Source organism: Adiantum capillus-veneris, chromosome 7 (genome assembly GCF_014529385.1).
Source record: "Adiantum capillus-veneris isolate H3 chromosome 7, ASM1452938v2, whole genome shotgun sequence".
Classification (NCBI taxonomy): Eukaryota; Viridiplantae; Streptophyta; class Polypodiopsida; order Polypodiales; family Pteridaceae; genus Adiantum; species Adiantum capillus-veneris.
Window position 1 is genome coordinate 130930190 of NC_140937.1, and position 19535 is coordinate 130949724.

Below are 19535 nucleotides of genomic sequence, written 5' to 3' on the forward strand. Positions count from 1 at the left end.
TTGATTCCTACCATTCACCTTTGATGAAACATTAGGACCTTTTAGGGATTCTTTGACAAAAATCATGTACGCAGAAACTAAGCTTTTCATTGATTTATCAAGGGCGAGAGGATTTACAAGTGGTATAGTACGACCAGACTCATTAGCATCTATATACATATTCTTTCCCCTATAGGTGAAGTAGATTCTCCTTTCAGGGAACTTCATGTTGGCAGCCATGCGGTTGAACCATGGTATCCCTAGGATAGCATCCTCATGTTGGAGAGGAGAGATGAAGAAGTCTTCTTTGTCGACATAGCTTTGGACATGAAGCCTCAAATTCCCAATCAAGGGAGTAACAGATGGTTGTTGTCCCTTGAAAGCGGCATCGCTAGTTACAACATCTCCCATCTCAAAAGCTTGAATGCCCAACTTGGTGGCCAACTCCATTGATATGAAGTTGAGAGTAGAACCGGGTTCAAACAAAATGAAAGCATCATGCTCCCTTACCTTTTCCCAAGCATAGGAGAGAGGTGATCCTTTGCAATGAGTATCCTCTTTGGAGCTTCGAAGGTGGAAGCTCTAGGAGTCTCATTGCGAGCATTTCTTTTGGGCAAGAACGATAGCCATGTCCTTGCTCCCCACACTTAAAACATTTGTGATTCTTGTGAAAAGTTTCAAGCTCTTCAGGAGAGAGTTTATTTTTACCTTTGTAAACTCCTTTCTCCTTGGACCGATTGTTGTTGTTGTTGTTGGAATGGCCGTGGAAAAAAATTTGGGCATTAATTTTTTCCTTTGCATCAATTTTGTCTTTATTTTCCATGGGTTTGACATTCCTTCTAACCCCTTGTTGGAAATTGCGTGAAGCAACCATGGTATGGTGGATTACTTTGCTGATAGAGTCAGGCCGTTGAGAGTTGACATACTCGGCCATCTCTTCAGGTAATTCCGCACAGAATTATTGTTTTTGCTCAACAAAGTCTATCTTTAGAAAGACAATAGCCTTGAGATGTAAATCCCAAAACTTGTCCACATGTTTGTGGATAGACTCATGAGAGAGAAGCCTTAAATTCGACCATTCGGTGAGCACTTTGTCCTTTGCATCACTTGCAAGGAATTGCTTCATGATGGAAGCTCGTAGAGTTTTCCATGTCTTTGTGGCTTCGCCATTGCCTCGAAGGCTAGCCCACCATTGACGAGCCGATTTTTGGAAGTGCATAGCTACATAGCGTAGCTTGGAGGACTCCGTGAAGCCCTCGTCTCCAAAGCCCACATCAAATTGTTGGATGAAGGCCAATACTTTGTCGGTATCAACAAAGGTGCCATCAAGGAGATACTCTTTCCTCCCTCTTTGAACTTCTTGAGCTTTTGTGACCTTCGCCATGCAGGGTAAGATTTGCGATGTCCTCCCCTTTTATCTTCTCTAGGAGAATAGCCATAGCTTTCATCGGTAGAGGAGGAAGGTGAAGAAGAAGGAGAAGAGGGTGACCTCTTTCTTACCCTTTTCTTCCTTGGTTTCCTCTCTTCCCTTTTTGAGTGACGAGGAGAAGGACTATGGGTTAACCATTTCCTCTTGGGAGGAGTTGGCGATTGTTTAGTCCTCCTTCTTCGTGGAGCCACATCTTCGGAGGAATTTAGGGATTCATTGCTTTCTTGATCTTTGGATTCTTCCTCTCGTATGGGAGAGAGTCTTCTTTTGGGGGTCTCTTTAAGAGGCCTCGTAAGCTCTCTCTCCTCTTGGAGAGGAAAGGAAATCCCATAAGCACGAAGTTTTTGAGTAACTTCCGCTTGCAAAGTGGGGTTGCCCATAGCTTGTTGCAACCTAGTGACAAGATAATTAACAAACATGGGGGCATCATCATTGGAACCTTCATGTGCAAAATCAAAGTAATCAATGTTCATTCTCCTCTCTTGGTTATTGTCAGCCATGCTAATTAAACTTATGTGTTTACTTAGTGTATGCTTTGGAAATTCAAAACCTTAGTTGCTACTCCTCTTAGCCTTTGAAAATAGGCACTTAAGTATCTATACCCACGGCTCGAATTGGTTAATTATAGAGAGTAGTGGAGTGATTCTAACATAGTGAAGTTGTCGAGGGATAGCTCCTTTCGGACTTCTTATGGCTCAATAATGGTAAAGCCGTAGGCAAGTCTAAAAAGACTCCATTGTTAACACCAAAGCTCCCCAGGTGTGCACCATATCCCACATAGTGGGCTCAACAGAACTGATAACAGATCCCAGACCCACTTACCCTAATATAATTAACAAAAACAACCATTAATAGGCTATTTAAGGACCTCTCTTCTTAATCAAGAAAAGAGAAACCAAATGCTCTGATACCAATGTAATGGAAATTTCCTATAAACTTTGAGAGTAACGGAATTAGTAAATTATGTGAAGCACTTATGAGAGATTCTTTGTGAGCATAGCGGTTGAGCTTAACTGATGGTAGCAACATAAACATGGTACTTAGTTAACTTGGCATGAACAATACTTTTGCAAGAGAGAGAGTTTAGAGAACATGACAATAGTTGAGGACCAGATTCATATGGAGCCGGTCCCCCCTCCAATAGGCATTTGTATTATAGTTTCTCCCATCAAGAGAGACTTGGTACAATACAATCTTTGTGTTCCTTGTAACCTAGGTGATGCAATGAAGATGTAAAGCTTCATGCATCACAAGCATAACATAAACTTGAAGAAAGCATTAACTATCCCAAGCCTCAGTCCCAAGGCCTCAAAAACCTTCGAAGGTGGAGAGAGCTAGCGGGGAATGAGGATAAGGAAGAGGAAGAAGGAACATTCCATAGGAGAAAGAAATAGTTCCTCACTTATCATTACTCTTCTTGCTAGCATACATAATAGCATAGTAATGAAGATGGAGAAGATGGCAAGCTTAAGAATTGAAGCATGACTCTTGGTTGGATTTGCATTCCATAGCCAAGAGTGTTGGTGTAGGATTTCACTCTCACAAGCTTGGAGAAGGAGATGGTGTTCCTCCACTTTCACCAAGCGAGAATGCCTTTGCAAATGAGTGTGTGTGGAGTGTATCCCCTTAGCACCCTCCCCTCCTTGCTTTGGGCGAGTGGTGACCTTTCTGCATGTTGCAAGCTCATTGGACCCCTCTCCCCTTAGTCAATCGCATACAACATGTAGTCAAGTACATGGGTAGTCTTTTGACAAGTGTCCTCCTTACCCCTTAGAGAGAGAGAGATAGAGCTTGAAACTATCTAGATATTTGTTAGATGGAAGAAGAATCTCATTGGACCCCTCTTTAGCCCAACCAATAGCATTCAAGCACACCATGTGGTTAAGCTTAGTGAGAGTCTAATATGTGTCCCATGTGCTCTTTTAGAATTCCCTTAAATTTGATATTTTTATGCATAGGAAGTTTCTCAAGCAACTTCCGCATTAAGTGTGTAGGTTCTCTTTTTGACTCAAGCATCTTACCCCCCATGCATAGGAAGCTTCTCAAGAAAATTCCTCATTAAATGTGACAAGTACCTCAAGTACCCACCTCAAGCACAACCCTAGCTTGCTTAAGTTTGTTATAGAATTGACATTTTATTATTTATTGCAGCTGACAGGTGGAAAAGACTTTACCAAGCTAGGCTACTACAAAAGGATATTATATTTATGTATATTTGATTATTCAAGTGCTCTTTATGAGCTTTGGCCATTTATGACCGGTCGGCCAGTCTGTACTCACTTTGACCATTCAAGAATCTATAAATTAAATACGTGCAAGAGGGAAATGGTCACTCTTGCACGGGGGAGATTGCACCCAGTGTCTGTGTTCTTCTTCTCACCTCTCCTCTCTTCTCTCTTGCCGTGCCAACGTAGCACTCTGCTCTAGGAGGTGCTCCTACACGCGTTCGGTCACTCTCTCCCGGTCTTTATCTCTCTCTATTCGCGTATAGCGTTGATTATGTGCTCGTGGATTTGCCAGGTATGGAGATTTGTCCGTTTTATGGCTTGCAGTATATTGTTTTCGGTATTTTGCAGGGCTCTCCACGCCTCAGGCTGTAGCAGTGGTATCAGAGCACAAGGCCACGCTCTGGGTAACAGACAAATCAAAGGAATCCACAACTGGATATCCGAGCAAGTTCTATGATTTGCTTCGAGGAACATAGATTCTTGCGAATTTTGCACTACAGATAAGTTTTTCTTTAATTTTTTCTACTCCATTAAATTTTGTTGTTTGATCTCTCTTTGATTCTAGCAAAATCTTTGAAGACTTTAACGTTAATCTTTCATTAATTTGTGATTAATATTAGAGATTCGATTAGATAGCAGAAGTAACAATATTTTATTTAATAAGCACATCAAATAAATATATCGATAAAAACTAGTTAACATAATAGTAGCAACATGTATTTTACCTTCAGTGCTTACATGTGGGTTGAAAACAGTAGGTGTTTGAAGTGTAGAAATCGTCAAGTTGTAATAGGTTTGCATATAATTGCCAAGATATGGAGATGTCAATCGAAGAAAGGGAAGCACATTATCATATTATAGGATTAGATATGGAAAGGAAAAAGGAAAATTCAATGTCTATGATATTGTCGAACCATAAACACTCATATAAAGAGATTGATTAAGATTAGCAGCGAATTAAGGTCTTCAAAGGATTACGAGGGATCACATTAACACAAAATCCAAAAATGGTTGTGTCAAAGGGCAATAGTGATGATGTTGGCTCGTAGCTGGGAGACCATGTCTTGTACAAGGCGTGCATAATTTTTTGTGTGAAATGACGCAAACTGATAGACTATAAGCTCCTTCTTGCCTTCATGAGCAACAGAAAGGGACTAGAAGGTCTGTGCATTCCGGAGGCTCACGGAAGGGGAGGTCCGTGGCGGCATCCTTTGTATATGAATGAGCAGCGAGTCAAGGAGTTGTCAGCCTCTGTGGGTGGCACATCTTGCAAACTCCCTGACTTCGCATCCGCCTCTGCTACCCTCTTCCCTTACCTCACGTCCGTGCCATTGGCTTGCCGGAGGGTGCACGCACTACAGCCTAAGCATAAGCATGGGACAGAAGCTGTCATTTGGCCTGCACCACTCGTGTGCCCATGCAAACCGGAGATGCATTCCCATCCATGCAACACTTCGGCCGTAGCTTTTTAATCACCAACCCTCAATCTCTCACTCTTTACCAGTCACCTCTATCCTCAGCCGCGCTAGAGAAAATGGCTCACCCCCCTCAATTTGTTTGAGCGCCCAGAACGTCCTAATTACTGGCCAACTTCCCTCTCGTTCTCACTCTCTCCTCCACTAGCCGCCATGCGGCATTTGCGGTTGTGGTCACTTAGCAAGCCGCAGTCCGTGCTCACCTCTCTCTCTCCCTTTCCTCGCCTACAACTACACGCACACCCTTTTTGGTTGCATGGGGTGGCTGCCAACCACACACAATTGCTTGCGCTCTTAGTACACACCTCAGCAGAATTTTCAACCTCCAGCATTTACGCCTCTCATTATAAGAGGCTTCTCAGAGGATATCCATGCAGTGTCATCAACCTAATTAAGAAACACTTGGGTGGCCAGGGTACCAAAAGAATACACCGGGTTGCTGCTCACAGCAAATTGATGTTGCAGCATGCGTTAGGCAGTGGACACCAAAAGCATTCACCTAGTTGATGCTCACAGCAAATTGGGCCCTGCATGTCGCTTTCAGCCCTCCTCTCCTCAAAGGCCGTCAGGATGTCAGCATCGTAGCATCCCCCTGGCCAGCACACCTTGTATACCGCCAACCTGGCCTTGAAAGCAGAGGCACACAGGTCTTGTTGGAACACTCAAATCGAGATACACGCACGCACATATCCATGATTCTCTCAAGCCACCCTTTTGCTGATAACTGGCGGACCCCCAGCCCTTTGATGCCCTCCTGCTGAGCTGCTGGCCGCCAACGGCCCCTTCTGATCGAAGCTCCCTTGCTCTCTTGCAGATCCCCTCTTCTGCTCCCCCTTCCTTTGGCATTGGTTTCCTTTTTCGCGACGACGGCTCCACGTGTGCGATACCCTCGCCACCATTGCAGGCAACTTATATAAATTTAAAAAAAAAAATCCATTTCCCCCTTTAATAATTTGAACCACTAGTGGTTCCCACCCATCTTCTGCCATGTAACCCTCCTCAAGCTCTGGTAGCACACAAAGTGTGCACCACTCTTTGACACCTCATTTTATTTTAGTGCATAGACTTTGGATTAGATCCACAAGGAGTGTATCAGCCTGCTCTCATATCTCTCCTCATGGCAGCAAGTTCCACGGCACCATCGGGCATCATCAGTTCAACTCATGGATACGACCGGATCTCATTGGTACCAATGATCCCATACATATTTCAATTATCAAACTGTCGCAATCTAGAAGGGCCTCTACGATCGAGAAACCTATCACATGGCTTTGCAATTCCTCATCTTCTCATGACTCTCAAGATTTCCCGATCTCAAGGTCTACATGAAGCTACAATATCCTCTAGAGGATTGGCCTCACCCACATGGCACGATACTACAATGTATTAAACCATTTTATTCCCTCGCGCTCGTCATTGTAATGTTGAATTAGCATCTAAGATGCCCAATTGTCCTTAGACTTCGAAATTAGGCAATATTAATGTGTATTGATAAAAGCAAATAATTCAATCACTCTCTTCGATAGCTAGTATTAGGCTCTTATTGATCTTTTTACGTAGTCATTTTACTTATCATTTGTGACTTCTTATGGCACAATTTCCATGTTTTTTTCCCCCCCAATGAGTATGCAGCATGATTCTCCCAAATACTTCACCCATTTTTAGCTATCTCGTCAGCATTGTATTTGAAGTTGATTAACACTTTTGATTGGGTTAAATACAAAATTTTGTACGACCATATCTACGCACGCTCCTACTCTAAGAGCGGTTTATGATAACCACCTTTGCAAACTCATATAGTTAGTGCTATGACTCATACTACATGATTATTTTGTGCCTCCTTCCATCTACCGAGGTTGTCAACTGTCATAAACTCATTTGTAGGGCTTAAAATTTGTTGCACTTATAAAACAGTGAAGATTTTCTTGCTCCTTGTTATATTTTACTAGTTGCTAATTACATATCATTGATCAACACCCTCACCTTTCTCAGGTTTTGCACAATTTTATTTTATTTTGGCAATACAAGTCTCTGCCTTGATTGGCCTTAATCAAATGATTTTTCTCATCTGTTTTTGTTACATTTCTCTAACTCATTTAAGGATTCACAAAAACTGATGCAGACCATAATGCGAGGACGTCAGATAAGTCATCTTTTAACTTTTTTTTTTTTTTTTTTGCAAATTCATTCTTACGGCTTCCGTACTAATCTTCTCACAATATTTTATCGAGTTTTATGATCCCCCCTACTCTGTTATCGATCCAATATCTATCTTCACCTAAACTTGACTACCTCCTGCTTGATTATACTAACTCTGTCATACAAGATTGTGCCAAGCTCCTAGTTATGTTTACTGATACCATTCCAAGAGACAACACAACTCTCTTGACACGCATAATCAAGTAGCCACTCTGGATCTTGCTGGTATGTAACTCGAATACGTTACTCCTCTTTTCTCTGCATTGTATTTAAGCTGCATACTCAAACACTACAAAGATTATGCCTTCTAATTGAATTCAAAGCAATTTTTGTGAGATAATTTTGTTGTGATGCTTTGTCAGTAAGCTATGCAGCTACTCATGTGAGCTACAGTACTCTGAGATAGTGCACAACAACTTATAAGTGCTTTGATATACTGCACTGTGATGTCATCAACATAGTAAATATTTTTTATTTTTATTTTTCCTTTATGTCTTGCCTAGTCCATTGGTCACGCACACACAGATTCGCCGATCTAGGCAGTGTGTAGATACTCATCTTGGTGCCGATCCGCCGATTTAGGCAGCACAAAAATAAACTTCAAATCTATGATTTTTAAACAATATACAATGCAGATCCGCCGATTTAGGCAGCATTAGTGCAGATTCACCGATTTAGGCAGCACGTTTTATTGGTGTAGACTCGCCGGATGAGGCAACACCGACCACAAAATCATGCTGTAGTGGCTGGCCACCACAGTAACTGGTATGATTTTGTTACCCGGGTACATAATGAAAGTTATTTGGATTTGGACTTATATTGTGACATTGGAATTGGATTAAAATTTCGTATCTGATGATCATTTTGTCACAGCAGTGTTTATGAGATGGGACTTGACATTTATGAGATTGACGATGAGTGTGACCAATGATATCCTGATTCATCAGGGTATGACATATACTGCTTATTCTAGTGGTATGGGACACTAGAATAGGTAGTATGTGGATGACGGCAGGCATAACCAATGTGTCTAATTTTATGGATTTTTCTTTTACTATTTGATACAGATTTCTAATCATTATTTTTCACAAGTATTGTTTGCAGATTTTCATCTTCGCAACTGAGGACGGTTGCTTTCCAACGGAGAGGTATGTTATAGAATTGACATTTTATTATTTATTGCAGTTGACAGGTGGAAAAGACTTTACCAAGCTAGGCTACTGCAAAAGGATATTATATTTATGTATATTTGATTATTCAAGTGCTCTTTATGAGCTTTGGCCATTTATGACCGGCCGGCCAGTTTGTACTCACTTTGACCCTTCAAGAATCTATAAATTAAATACGTGCAAGAGGCAAATGGTCACTCTTGCACGGGGGGAGATTGCACCCAGTGTCTGTGTTCTTCTTCTCACCTCTCCTCTCTTCTCTCTCGCCATGCCGGCGTAGCACTCCGCTCTAGGAGGTGCGCCTACACGCGTTCGGTCACTCTCTCCCGCTCTTTATCTCTCTCTGTTCGCGTATAGCGTTGATTATGTGCTCGTGGATTCGCCAGGTATGGAGATTTGTCCATTTTATGGCTTGCAGTATATTGTTTTCGATATTTTGCAGGGCTCTCCACGCCTCAGGCTATAGCAAAGTTTAGGTCGGATTCCCACCTCAAGCACAGCCCTAGCTTGCCTAAGTTTAGGTTGGGTTCCCACCTCAAGCACAACCCTAGCTTGCTTAAGTTTAGGTCGGGTTCCCACCTCAAGCTCAGTCCTAGTTTTCTTAAGGTCAAAGGACTTTTAACGCTAACCATTGGAGGTCTTTAATGAAGCTAACCCTAAGGTCTTTTAAACTTCATTAGTCAACCTTGCTCTTTGACAGACCATCCCTCATTTGGGTCCCTTTACCATTGGCCCCGTGTTGAGATAGATCCGTAAGCACATGTCTATATTCTAACCCTTGTTCCCGTTTATTATCCCATATTAAATGATTAGTTTAATATGAGAAAATCATTTGGGTTGGTTAGATATTAGATACTTAATGACAGTCGTTCTAAGCCGAGGGGCTTTAACTCTCAACCCGAAAGTTGCCAAGACGCCACCCAAATTAGTCTTCATCGGTTCGTTTATTGAACACTAATTTATTATTGGCATAAGGGCTATGAACCACAAAGGCTAAGAGCCATCTGTTTTTTTCAGCGGGGTAAGACCCAAATGTTTGCATTCCTTTGGTGATTGTTCTCAAGTTCAAACAGATCTCTCAGTGGAGTACCCATCGACGTTAATAGACAAGCAAGAGTCTTGCCATTACTGATGTTTTGGGTGTCTTTTTAGCACTACATGTTTTTGGTGCGACGATTGAGTTGAGTTTTTGATGAACTTACACTCACATAGGTTTGATCTATAACACGGCGTATAGATGCAGCAAGCATTTCCGATAGCATGGCTATCCATAAGAGCTAGGGGTTCCACCTTGCGTGGATCTCATGTTTTCTCTTTAGCACTAGGCGTGCATATAGGAGCACAGTTTTGTGGTATGACCACTTATGTGATTACTAAATCACACAATACGTGTTGATGGTCATTTTTGGACACCTTCACACTTTGTTTTTCAAGAGACACAATCTACCAAGGGATAGTCAAAAGGTTCTTTCCAACCTTTCACCAAGGGGGTTGGTTTTGCAAGCTATACCCAGGGGTTTGGATTGCCACGGCAACACCAAGGGTTACAAGTGTCATTTCTTTATCTTCACTAATCTCTAATTTTAGTGATTAGCAGGTCAAAGAAATTTTGATATGGTACGCTTATAGGTTGAGGGATATACCTAACTTCCAGGAAAGTATCATGTCATTTTTCACCTCATTGTAAGTATATGTTTTTCTTTGGTTTCTTTTCCTTTCCAATTACGTTTGATTAAGTTCTGTACAAGGGATGTTTGAGCTAAGAGTTTTTCATCTAGCTTTCTCTTTAGCCACATGACAAGGTCATGTAAGAGCACATCATTTTGAGAAAATAGTGTTATTTTCTCTTTTCCCTATTCCTCAAGATATCGTGATGGGTTTGATTCGTGTTGAAATAGTTACAGACTTACATGGTATGGTTCTGTTTGGCACATGTTGTCACATGGGATACAACATAGTCTAGGAACTCAAGGAGTTCGGCTTAGCCAGTGCGGAGCAATGATAATGAGGGTCCCTCTCACTCGCGTCGTAGAGTGTTTGCAGCTACCTCCACACACAAGTACATCTCGTGCTTGATGGATGTCACTTTTCTTGACGTCCTTCTTTGATACATATTCCACATGTGGAGACGATGAGTCTCTGGGACTGACACTGGCGCCTAATTCCTAATGATGTGTCACGAAGAAGTCCCTATGTGTCAGTTGCATCTGTTTATTAGACCATTTGGAGCACACCATATTAGGAACAATTTCAATGGCCAAAAACTGTCGGGTACTAAGTACAGACTTGTTGCGATTACAAGTGCTGTGAAACCGCCTTAATGGAGGTTTGTTTCTACATATAGCCAAGTATGCTATGTTCATGAGAATGTCTCATGGTTGGTATCTAGGTGTGACTGAGCTTTCATGTTTTGTTATGGTCCAACTCTTGTTGCAAGGCTTTCATGTACGTGCCGTGGACAAATTTGTTCGGAGCGGCATGAAAATTCATGGACTTTCTTGTTTTTGCAAATTTTTTCACTTCAAGTGCAACTTTTTAAGCAGATTTATGAGTTTACATCCTAGCATACAAGGTAATGGCTCAGGATGGGTGTCTGTGGTTGGATGGTCTATACTATATGAGCTTACTCCACTCCAATCCGCTTTCGACCTAGTTGGTTGTCTCCACTCCATATCGAGTATATGGTTGGATACTCACTGGTTGAGTCATATTTTATCGTCAGCCGTGGAAGACTCTCTGTAATTGGTTGGGGAAAGCACCTTACTCTTACTATAGCTATTCATCCCACGTTGGATGGGTAGCTTACAAGTATTTTGTTCAATGCTAAAGGATATGCTAAGCGCATACGTTAGCAAACAGCATTCTGTTTGGGAGATTCTCTCCCTACTTTAGAATTTGCTTATGTTAGGTTTTCAACTTTGAACACCTGTTATGGTGGGGTTGGATACCGATTCAATAGTTTCATCAATCAAGGACTTAGTAGGTGTGCTGACAAAGTATGTTGGCATGTAACCTTCATTAAGGGTGAGTAGGTAGTTTTGTGTGTTCCAAAATGTTCAGAAGTCTGACATGAGGAAACTCCCTATTCTATCCCTTAGTAACTATGAGCTTTCAAGATACTCACGCAAGTTAGGAATCTAGCTCACAACTTCATGAATTCTGCGCACTCTTGTATTTATCTGATATTTCATGTAAGCCATTTACGTAAATGCTTACATGGGGACAACAATGTCATTGACCAACAGATTCTGGTTGATTTCATTGAACCTGCTACCCAACCGCATAAACCGCGTGAATTTTAGACTATCATGATTTACTTATGCATCGTCATGTAGGTCAACAAGTTCTTGTAAAGAGGAACGATTGACCTGACCGAAGAAGGTGCCACTTGAGAAAACATTAGTGTTCTTGAAAATAAGTAACCCACTTTTGTTTTCGAGGATGAAAACACTAGTCCAAGGGAGGAGTAATTTCAGGCCAAGGGCCACCTTGCAGGTCAAGGACCTGGCCAAGGGCTGGCTGCCAGTGGAGAAGGGATCCTGCAAGCCAAGGGGCTATAAAAGGGTGGTTGGGTGGAGGATCGTTCACGGCAGTTTCCAGGGTCTCACGGGACACTTGAGATGCAAACAACACGTTTGATGCAGCTTGAAGTGGAAGTCAAGAAATGTAAATGCTCTCTTGTGGACTTGAATGCTTTGCATAAGCAAAGTAGAACATGACCATGTATTGAAAGATGATAAATTTGACACCATGACCCGGGATGTATGCGACATGAAAAATGTATGCACAAACAAGTCTTGGGTTGATGTATATGGTAGCAATGTGGTTCCTAATTCCTCCCTCATGCAAGCTATGGCTCAAATAAAAGAATGTTGAGAATGTGGATGTGGAGGAGTTGAAGGAACAAGAGCGACGTTCCAAGAACATTGTTATTCGTGGAATTCTTGAAGAGAAGTTGGAAACGCCTCCTTCTCTTGCCATTGTTATTGAAGATTTCTTCAAAACTAGTGCACTTGTGACGGCTGTAGCGATGAAAATACACAGAGATATTTTTCCCCAGCGTCACTATACACGTCGCAAAGAGAACGTCGCTATATGCATCCATATTTGCGCCGCTATATGCATCTCTATATGTGTCTCTATATAGAGACGCATATAGCGACGCTATATAGCAACTCTACAGTTCCCAATTTAGCAACGCATATAGAGACGTTGCAGGTCCAAAAATAGTGGCGCATACAGCGACGCCCGCGAATAAGAAAAATTGGTGGCAGGGAATACATTGCCTTGCCACCTTATCAACCATATTGAACATAAAGTTTCCAAAATAAATATGCAAAACTGACAAAGTATATCGATGAAAGTGAATTGACAAAAGTAATACACTGACAAAATTATACACATCATAGGCAAAATCACTTGATTGTTAGGTTTTGACAAAAATGTACTAGTTACAACACAATTGTCATTATTGAAAAAATACATCGTTGACCAATAGTTACAAAATTGATGTACACACGTCATCTCCTTATACATGCTATGAGAAAAAAAAACTAGTGCTATCTGGATACGGCTAGATTGACGTCGACTAATCTGATGTCTCATCACGTCCCAACAGCGTATCTATCGAATTTTGTAGAAAAAAACAATAAGACTTTTTGTAAGTATAAACATATAATTACAACAAAACAATCTAATTTTTAGCTTATTATTTAAATACAACAAATGTAAGAGATTAAAGTTAAATACTAACCAAGCCAGAGCGAGAACTCAGAATGTCCATAAGGGCGTTTAAGCCCTTTCTACCCGCATACTCTCGCTCGTACGGTGTGGGGTCACGTCCAGTCATCAATCACTGTTCAAAACATATAAAGAAAACGTTTGGCCTCAAATGACATCCACCCGTCGCTCCCCAAGTTGTGCGAGCTCCCTGCCTCTACTCGCGCTCTGGCTGCCTCCTTTTGTTACTTCCGCTTGTCAGTATTCTCATGTGCTGCTCGCTTTGCATTCTTCCAATCTTCTTTGGCCAACCAATCTAGCATGTTCCACCCATGCTTTATTGCTTTCTGTACTTCAGAGAACTTGTGCTTGCAGTACTCGCGCATCCGCACCTTCATTGACGGGAAACTTGTCATGCAGCATGCTGATGACTCTGTCTTTTAATTCATTCGACGCTTCACTCCAAGTGTTTAGTGTGTAGTGTCGAAACACCTGAGAGCAAAGGCCGCGCATGTGCAAATCGCCTTATTGTTGTCGTCATCCAAGATGATGTTGTTGTTGATGTCGATCGAGTATGGCAAGCCCTCTCACCTATGACACGTGAACCTAGGTGTCGTTGCAAGCGTCTCGAGTGGCCTCTCAATGGGGGTACAGACTACAAGTGTCTCCACTGGAGTCTGAGCTCCGAAGCGAGGAGTGTTGAGTGAGATGAGTTCCAGATAAGTAGCGAGTGGTGTGTAGCCAGGAACGGACGATAGCCACGCAAAACCTGGAGTAGAGGGAGACGCCGTAGTTGGTGTGGGGCGGACAAAGAAGGAGGAGGTAAGGAGCCTTAACGACTACAAGGCGGTGTGGAAGCATCAATGGTGCTTCCTCCACAACAACCGCCGCCACCACTAGAGCGTCGGTGCTTAGAGGAGTGTGTAGATTGTCTAGTCGACACCGAACTCTCGGCGCAGGCTAATCACTCTGAACCAGACAGGGACTCTAAAGGAGTGGAACGACGCGACTATGTAACAAAGCGATGGTGGTCCTCGTACTACCTCCTACGCTCGGGGTCTAAGGAAGCAAGAAACTGATCATCATCCATACTTGCATTAAATACATAAACATCAAATCTTAATGATGATGAATGGAGAAGAAAATTCGAATAAGTTATAATTTGATCCACAATTTAAATTTCACGAGTTTAGCATAGAGATAAGAATGGGAAAAACTCCACGTGAATACAATATATATGATAAAAGGGAGAAAAATTTCTCAGATACAATGTTGATGGCTTTGTGACGTCTCTCTCTCATCCTCGCATAACTCCCTATGTCTATATAGAGCTCTCCGTCTAGGCAAATGTCTTCCGTTTCATTGTGTAGGTCCTCCGTATGGATCCCATAGAGAGTAGCAGTGCTAGGCTCGTCTGACACCACCTCAACGGCTTTCGAATCAGCATCCTCTCTGATCTCCTCCACAAATGCCAAGGTGATTGGAAAATTGTAGCCCTCATACATCCGTGCACTACTAGGGGCTACCTCTATGACATACCACCAGTTTGGTGCAGATAGGATGGAATACCACCTGCAAGAGCCACATAACTTACATGAATGCTTCCATATCACCAGTTCTCTAGAATTGGATGTTAAATATTTACAGACTTACTTGTTCACAATGCTCAGGTAGTATGAAAGTGTCTCGAAGGTCCACTTTTTGCTTGAGTCCACCACCTCAAGGAAACCTGACTCTCCTCTGTGCACAGTAGCATTGTGACTCTCCATGCTTACCTTAAACCATTGCACATCGAACAAATCTACAAAAAATCCTCTATAGTCTATCCTCAAAATTTCTTGTAGCGTGCCGAAGTAAGTGAGTTCCGCCACCACAGGATCTGCATCAGAGGACCATCGACTAGATTGTTTGAATTTTGCCATGATTTCCTAAACCTTAAACCCTAAACCTTCGTGTAACTCGTGATCCTCTGGAAGATGCGCTTGATGACCTTCGTAGATTTGCTTCTTGAGTGAGGGCGCCCAACGTGCATTAAGTCTAGGGCCACATGCGAAGCATGCTTTGTATCCGCTTGTCTGGAGCCCTTTGTCTGGAGCCCTGTATGTATCACATGACAAGAAATCCACATGAAAAATCCAAAGGTTTATAGTATTTGAGTTTAAGTATCATTTGAGCATTCTGTTAGTCCGGGATAGTCATGCATGGTCCACATGAGAATGCCTCTGATCAAGACATTCATGTCGACCTATGTGTACGCTCATATCCACCACTTCTATGCCAATCCTCAATTGTTGTAGCTCTTCCAATAGTGAACAAAGATACACATCCATATTCTTCACTTTATACCGCCCCGACACAATCAAGCTTAGAAATAGGTGCTTCTTGGTTGTCAACCACGGGGGAATGACAATGACAATTGGCCATACAATGTAAGATGTCGACCTCTGACCAAATGGATTTACGCCTTCCATAGCCAGGCCTAGGTGCAAATTTTGAGCTTTGATGGCAAAATCCGGCCATGTGTCGTTTATATGCTTCCATGCCACACAATCTACAGGGATTCGTAGCACACCGTCCAAAAATATATTCTCCTCGTGCCATGATGCTAGATCGGCCAGGGACTTGCATTCAAAGAAATGCTTGATGCGAGGCAGTAGAGGAAAGTGTCGCAACACCTTTTGTGGCACTTTTTGTCCATGGAGATCTACTCGATATCTCTCGGAATCACAATTTAAACACTTCTCCATGTCCATGTATTTCCCTCTGAAAAGAATGAAGTCGTTAGGACAAGAGAGATGAAATTGTAACCCATCCCCAAGTTTTGCAAGATCTTTCTTGCTTTCTCTTTGGAATTCGGCATCACATTATCAACTGGCAGTATGTGCTCTTTGAGCAATCTACACAGAGAAAAAACGCAAAACATTTGTGTAAGTAATTTGGTACATTATATATTTAGAGTTTTTGTATTGAAGAAGACACATCGTAATAGATCACCTGAAAAGTGTTGTGACGCTAGTGTCACTCCATCAAAACTTTGCCTCCATGTTGAGAAGAACCAGGAGCGCCTTCAATCTAGACACTCGTGCTCCACCATACAATGGCGTATTGGCCTCACTTTTCATGTCATCATAGATAAGCAAGCCTTTATGAATCCATGATCGTCTTGATCATTTCATCAATCTTGGGCTTAAAACATAGTCTCGTAGGGAATTTTCTCTGAATGATCACTCTACGAGCTATCAGAGGCTGCATCTTGTGGCCTCACGTATGCTTCTTGAGTAAAGTGCCTGCGAACATATCTATTGGGTTGGAAAATTGTTGCATGTTGGCCAACGTCAGAGTCCGACAAGTTGTAGTTGGCAAAAACTCGATCTATAATAGATGGGTCAAACTCGCCAAATTCACGAACGTGCTGCAAAAAAACGTGTCTTGTCCGTCGCATAGCATGTTTGCATTGATTACAAGGACATAAGATCCTTCTTGAGAGATAGGTGTTTCGGTTGGATGGACCCACACCGAGGTCACTACTCATACTGAATGTAAAAACCTTGAACCCTGAACATAAATTTAATATTCTCTTACTCTCCTCCGTCTCTTATCTCTCTCTCTCTCTCTCTCTCTCTCTCTCTCTCTCTCTCTCTCTTAATCTCCCTCGCAATCAAGAAACCATAGATCACGCTGTAAACTACCTCAAATTCTCTAGCCATGTCCGATCCCAGCACACCTTGGTCTTTAGGTGAACGGAGATCAGAACCACCGCGTTATAATCTCATCTTTATTAGCCAATGCCTATATTTGTGGGTATGAGAAATCTACACACCCACATCTACATGACAATGCATGTAGCGGGCAAAACCCCTTTGCCTCTTGTTCAGCTGTAGCCATTCCCTAGTGTAAACTACATGAAGAGCTATAGTTGTAAGTGAAGCCACCATTTTATGGTGTGCACAATGCGAGAGTGCTCTCGCTTCCCTAGAGTGATTTGAAGAAGAGCTTCTTTATTATGCTTTTTGCTCTTCATCTCTTCACAGGAACTCTTTATTTGAGGGATTACTATGCACATTACATATCTGTCTCCATTCTGAGATACTGTGCCGTTGAAAGCTTTCCAACCTAATGCCACATCTGTGGAGAGAAAGAGAGAGATAGACAAAAAAAGACAGACAAAGATAGAGAAGGTAGAGAGAAGAGAGTAGAAAGTCACGTAAAAAAGATCTTGCAAACAATTACATAGCTAAGCTCTTTACTAACTTGTAAGCTCACATGCGCAAACACCTTGTTTGCAAGCCGTTTGCACATGTGAGCTTGCAAACAACTAATACCTAAGCTCATGTGAGCTACATGCAAACTACTGCAAACATAACCATAAACCTAACTCTAAATTTAAACCATGATATATTGTGAAGCTAAACTTAAATATAAAAACTAAATTCAAAATCTAAACCTAAGCTCTCATCACTAACTATCATTAAATATCCCTAACTATGCTCTAAACCTTAAATATATAGTTAGATCCTAAACCTAAACCCAAAGCACTAACATTAAAATTAAACTTAAACTCTAACTTAATTATAAAAACTAAATCCTAAACCTATGACTCTCTCTCTCTCTCTCTCTCTCTCTCTCTCTCTCTCTATATATATATATATATATATATATATATATATATATATGTGTGTGTGTGTGTCATAGTTACAAGGAATGGAAAATTTCACGTCTCCATTCCCCGTTTCCATTCCAATTTTCCGTTCCGAATCCCCATTCCATGTTTCAGACGTGAGTGTTCGTAACATGGAATAGCATTTCGCGCCCGTTGCCGTTCCCTGTTCCGCAATCTAATTTCCCGATCCGGGTAACTATGATATATGTTTCTCTATCTCTTATTCTCTCTCTTTCTTTCTCCTAGCTTCTCTCTCTCAATGTATGTGTGTTTATCTCTCTCTCTCTCTCTCTCTCTCTCTCTCTCTCTCTCTCTCTCTCTCTCATACGAAAGATATTTTAGTTGACACAGCATTGAGCTCGAGAGAGCTAGACGTCCACGACATCAACCAAGGCTCCATCAAGGGATCAGGACTACTCTAGCACGATATGAAAGACGCCCAATACGTCTATTTACAAAGACCGACATTGACGAAGCTCTTCATCGATCGATGCACTACTTTCTCGAACATCGCATACATTAGATTAGATCCACAAGGAGTTTATTGGTCTCATAAATCATTTGAGAATCCTCAACTTGAGAAAGTTTCTCTCGCAAGTATGTCTCACTCTCTAATCTCTGTAAGTTTGTTGCCTTTGTCTCTTCTCGCAATTTCCAATGTATCCCACTTTCAATCTCCAATGCAGAGCTAAGAGTTTCAACCACATCAAAGACATTGGTTTGCATTGTCTCGATCCTATTACAGGTGGCTTTGATCTCTAGAAGGGTTTCAATAATCTCATTTTTAGAATTCCTCCCGACATTTTGAGCTGCTCTCTTTGCTGCATGCACATTGCGAATAGAAAGAGATGACAATATCTCCTCTTTATTAGCTGATGCACTTGCGGCTATTTGAGAAGCTATCGAGCCATTGGTTGCAATATCGAGAGGAATGGCATGACTAATCTCCATTTTATTGTACACAAACTATTACATTGGTTGCAAAGAGAAATGTGACAACCAAAGAGAAAGGTTTGAATGCTTGTAGATAAAAAAATTAATATTCCTTGAATACTGGATTTTTAAATGCCTACTTTTTAAGAAACAAAGAAATTACATCATCTCTATCTAGTTGTGTGAAATAACAAAGGATTGCATGAGAAGTGGTAAACAAACCAAAATGCTCATCAATCACATTTGAAAATTGAATAAAAGTAACTCCTTAATACATGATCATCCTCTGAAAATGGGAAAAGAGCGTTTAGCACTGGGACGCTTGAAAGCGGGCTCCTTTTGATTTTCTATATTTTCAAGTCCTACAATGATCTTTAAAGCATTAATTTTGCTATAAGCTTCAGAGATAGAACAACAACCTAACTCAGGATCAACATAAAGGGCCTCCGAGTATCCCAACTTTACTCGTATTTGCAATAGACGTAGGTGGGGACAGTTAGAGAGCGAACTCAACGAAGCGAGCTTTTTTTTTCCATTCCACCACCAGTACCTCCCATTGCCGGTGTTTAGCACCCATCACTACCACCATGCTAGCCCACCATTGGTAATTAGTGGTGCTACCTTACACACACAAAACCCAAGGCATTAACGATTTTGTTAATGCCTTCAGTTAATTTTTTTTATCAGAACTCCTCACCGACCCTCCCCATCTCTCCCTCTTGTGATTCCTCCAACCCATTCCCT